Below are 5,470 nucleotides of genomic sequence, written 5' to 3' on the forward strand. Positions count from 1 at the left end.
CTCTCTCGAGCAGGATGTTTCTGAGGTGGGGATGTTTCAGGGTCAAGCGGCTGGTTTCGTTTCGCTTTTTTCTGTCTTTCTTTCTGGAATTTCTATATTGGAAACACTATGAATATTAACCTCTCTCTCTCTCTCTCTCTCTCTTTCTATAGCTCTGTCGCTCTTGCCACAAGTGTTCTCCAAATTAAACACATTCCTCACAACAACAACAATAGCAACAACCACTGAATAAAAGAGCCTTAAATATAATTAAAATAAAAGAAGTATGAAAAACAGAAAAGAAAAATTCATTGTTCAAATATATTTATAAATAAAATGATTTCTTATATATTTTTTGAAGATATATAGCCGATTATTAAAATAATTGACCCCAGTTCCTGACTGGTACTTTATTTATCGACCCCGGAAGGATGAAAGGCAAAGTCAACCTCGGCGGGATTTCGATTACTCAAAACGTAAAGAGACGTAAGTTGATGACACAAAACATTGTGTTCCACGCTCTACTCGTTCTGATGCATCCATCGCTCTATTTTGTAAATAAGGTAATAAAGTTTGTAACCTATATTTGTTTGTTGTTTTTTTTATACTAATATTTTGTTTGTGTTTTCTTTTTCATCTTTTAGTTGTTGTTGTTGTTGTAATTTTAGTTATTTGGATTTGTTTTATTAATTTTGTTATATTTTAATTTTAAATTGTCCTTGTGTTCTTTCGTTTATTATATATTCATATATTGTTTGTTCTTTCATTTCTCTAGTCTTGCACAAATCGCCAGCAACCAAGCAACTTTGAAAAGGGGCTAACTCAAAAAAAAGGAAAACATGGACCTTGCGTTTAGATAATTCGAGTCAACCGATGCAAAAAACCATTTCCTGGCTCCGTAATTTCCGAAGAAAAAATTTAGGACTTTCCAAGAACATTAAAACCACACTCCACAACATATTGCATAAGCCATGTTGTTTTCTATAATATAGACCTCACTTCTTCTTTTGTTATATCCAAATATATATATATATATATATATATATATATATATATATATATATATATATATATATATATATATATATATATATGTATATATATTTTTCTCACTCGCCTCCCCTTACTACCACTCTTGCACACTTTTCTTACACTCTGTTTATCCGTTAAGATCCTTTGTTGGTGTCATTTCATCCTTAATTCCTTCTCATGCTTGGAATCGTAAATTTTTCTGCAAGGAATCCACACATAAAATTATATTCGTGCCAGAAATTGATCATTGCAAAAAATTTGGAATATGTGACATTAGAAAGTTCCTCTTTGTTTTGTAAGAACTTTCAATAATGTCATCGATGTTCGTTTGTGACTCCCCCCGCCGCCAAAAAAATATCTTTACGCTTGGTCCTTGTTCTCCTGGTCTTCACGTAACCGCGCTTTCGCACGCTCATTGAGCTTCTTACGTTTCATGCGTCTGTTTTGAAACCAGACTTTTACTTGCCTTTCAGTCAATTGTAACTTACAGGAAATTTCCCACCGTTTTTGGCGCGTTATGTAAGAACTGTTTAAGAATTCATTTTCTAATACCATCGTCTGATATCGTGTGTAAGGTTTGCGTTTCTTCCGACCTTTCGTTTCTGTGGAAGAGAAACGGAGAGAAAATAGCGAAATTAAATAATTGCATTTAGGAAATGAGAGATAATTAGAAATTACATACATACACACACACTTACACATATACATGCATATACACAGACATATGTGTTCACGTATAGTTTTTAATCATTGTTTTTCATTTGTTTTGCATATAATAATAACAATAATAATAATAATAATAATAATAATAATAATAATTATTATTATTATTATTATTATTATTATTATTATTATTGTGATGATGATACAGTTCTATATTTAAGAGACGAGGAATTATGTACATATTTACATTGTTTACATTATTTACATTTTCCGGATGAAGGCTGGAGGGTATATCAGCCGAAACGTTGTGTTAACAAAACACAAGATGGGAACAAATATTCGTTAAATGTAAATAATGTAAATAATGTGATGATGATGATTTCAAATTTTAGCACAAGACCAGCAGTTTCGAGAGCAGGGGTAAATTGATTACATCAATACCATGCTCAACTGGTACTTATTTTATCGGGCCCGAAAATATGAACGGTAGAGTTGACGTCGGCAGAATTTGAACTCGTAAAGTAAAGACGAACGAAAAGAATTTTGCCGAAACATATCCACTACAGTAAGAACAACAGACTTATCAATTAAAGACACTGAGATATCGTTGCTTTATGGAGGAGTAGTAGTTGTTATAAGCAAGAAGGAAATATATTTTCGGTAAATATAAAATAGCATGCTGTAATATATTAATTGCAGTAAATATTTCTGACATTTTGATACTAATCACATTATTAAAATTATAGTTATAACTGCATTTTTCGTTCTCCTTCTTTTCTTTTTTCTTTTATAGAATTGCCAGAACTATAAAACGAGAACGGAGGAGATAATATATGACAATCATAAAAATATTTACACGAAAGATCTACATGTTAGATAGATCCCTCAATGAAGCAATCTACCTAAATGTGCTTGGATACAGACGGAGATGTATATAACCCAATCATACAAAATCCACATATTTAGGACCAGCTATGTTGTATAAGTGTATTAGCACTTAAGTGTCAAGGAATTTTTCTTGTAGACAATACAAACTTACATTTGTGTTGCTGTATGAGTCAAGTCTCACTATAGAAAGGCATTACCGGTTTTACCATCATGTCATTTTTCTTTTTCTTTACATAGACATTGTTTTTTCTAAGATAACATTATCTAAAATATTATTCCTTTCTTAAGATGTCAGGGTCTAATCTTAGAAAAAAAATTTGGCTGCTATTTCTGGAGCCTTGAGCGTCCTTATCATAAGACTACCCCTTGCATTTTGGAAAGTACTCTTTAGTAACTCTGACTTCGTATTATGTCTCTTAGTATAAGTGAATGCAAGGAAACTCTTCCATCTTTTAGTGACACTTATGGAAAGTCTTGAATTTAGCACTGTCAGTGGAATGCTTTCAAACACATGCCACATACACACATCCTTCTCCTCATACACACACACACACACACACACACATATATATATATATATATACATATATACATACATGCATACATACATACATACATACATACATACATACGTACATGCAAACGCTCACACAGTGATCCCGTTGCTTGCAATAGGATGTGTTCTCGCCCCATGATATTCATTTACAGTTTACTTAAAATTCTACTTGTCTATGTCATTATTGATTAATAACCTAGGCAAAGACACTCATCCCCACCATTTGTAGAACGTAGAGTATATATCTGACGTTGTTTACCACTGTGTATTCTTTGTGCTTATCTAAATCTGACTACCGTAGAAAGATAAGTGTTAAAATGTTTCCAGGTAGAATTGGAACGTAGAATATAGAGAATCTGTATTAAATGCGGGCTAACATTAAAACAAGGGTTATTTAAAGTTACACATATCCCATGTCACTCTCTTTTGTCTTCCGAGTATGGTTAGAATATTTATTAAGACATAGATATCTTTCCCCAGACCAAAACGACATTTCAAAACTCAAATTGTTTTTCAAACACACACACATACACACGCGCACACACACACACACACACACACACACACACACACACACACACACACACACACATATATATATATATATATATATAAAGCAAATAATGAGTCTATGCATATATACGTATATAGCTAAAAAGTACAATAAGAAACCATTCTCAAACTAAACTTTTTTTGATCGCACGTTCAACGACGAGTTGGACAGAAAATAAACCAAAAGTAATAATAATAACAATAATAATAATAGCAACAACAACAACAGCATTTTCAAAAAAGGACCCCCCTAGGTATTTCCATTGAACCTCGAAAGTAGACACCAGCTCTAAGTACCTCGTGACATTAATTGTATATCATTGTTGATAGGTTATATATTTCTAGCTTGAAGGGCTCCAACAGTTTGTACTTAGAACGATAAAACGAAACATTCTTCGTGGTTCATGGTGTGTAATGAAAATTTAGAGACTTCTCATGTATACACGTGTGTGTGTGTGTGTGTGTGTGTGTGTGTGTGTGTGTGTGTGTGTGTGTGTGTGTGTGTATGTGTGTGTGTGTGTGTGTGTGTGTGTGTGTGTGTGTGTGTGTGAATCTGTTTGTGCAAACATTACAGATATATATATATATAACTTTTTTATTTCTAATCGGCAGAAAGTTAGAAAAGTATCTCAAAATCCGAGTCTCGTGCATGTATAAGCCATGCTATAAACTCTTAACTCCTTGGTGAAGTTGTAGGTACACTGTCGTGATATACGGCCTGTTGGGTGTGTTTAGACCTGGTGGAGTACTTCCCTCTTAGATCTGAGCTCAATACACTTCATCCAAAAGGAGAGAAAGAAACCGACTAAAAGTTTAAGAGAAAGATAATACACGCGCGTGCACACACACACTCACAAGCATAAATACATACTGTGTATATGGAGCCTATGTGACCCCCAAAACGAAAGCACTGATTGTTGACGTAATTATTATTATTATTAAAGGCGACGGGCTGGCAGAATTTCGTCTGTCAACGTGTTCTGAGCTCAAATTCCGCCGAGGTTGACTTTGCCTTTCATCCTTTCGGGGTCGATAAATTAAGTACTAGTTGCGTACTTGAGTCGATCTAATCGACTGCCCTCCACCTCCACAAACTTTTCGGGCCTTGTGCCTAGAGTTGAAAAGAATATATATTTATAGGCAAACATGCATGCATACACACATGCACAAATACATATATGCATACACACATTCATACTTGTGTGTGTGTGTTTATATAAGTCTCTGTGTGTGCGTGTGCGTGCATATGTTTTTACATTGGAATTCAAAGACATCGATGCCAGATAAACGGTTTTGGACCGTAATAGTAAATACTCCTAAATGTATAAAGCTATAAATAGGGATGTGGCATATTCCTTTCTACTCTAGGCACAAGCTCCGAAATTTTGAGGAATGGAGGCAGTCGATTAGGTCGACCCCAGTACGCAATTGATATTTAATTTATCGACCCCGAAAGGATGAAAGGAAATGTCGACCATGGCGGAATTTGAACTCAGAACGTAAAGACAGACGAAATACCGCTAAGCATTTCGCCCAACATGCTAACGTTTCTGCCAGCTCGCCGCCTTAAATAAACGTGAGTATTACAAAGCCATAATGCGAGTTTGAGTCTTCACTGCAGAGTAGTCTAAAAACCACGAAACGGTCCGTCAAGTAGATTCCGTATGTCTTTTCCTGCATAACAATAGTGCATATAACCAAATAAGCGAGCGAGTGTTTGCATGATCAAACTATTAAACAGATAAACCTGAAGCTGACTTGGAATTGATAGAACATGTAATTTGATACGGCATGAGTAGC

The 5,470-nt window shown here is 34.5% G+C and overlaps 1 long non-coding RNA gene across 1 annotated transcript in view; it reads right to left on the bottom strand.

The window, feature by feature from the left end:
• Positions 1-286: 286 nt before the first annotated feature.
• Positions 287-5,470, bottom strand: part of LOC149132365 (uncharacterized) — a 20,134-nt gene continuing 14,950 nt past the window's right edge. Inside the window, exon 2 of the long non-coding RNA XR_016244641.1 lies at positions 287-1,613. This is a non-coding gene — a long non-coding RNA (uncharacterized LOC149132365). The remainder of the gene's footprint in view (positions 1,614-5,470) is intronic.

This window comes from Octopus bimaculoides, chromosome 16 (assembly GCF_046866305.1).
Source record: "Octopus bimaculoides isolate indiv1 chromosome 16, ASM4686630v1, whole genome shotgun sequence".
NCBI classification, from domain to species: Eukaryota; Metazoa; Mollusca; class Cephalopoda; order Octopoda; family Octopodidae; genus Octopus; species Octopus bimaculoides.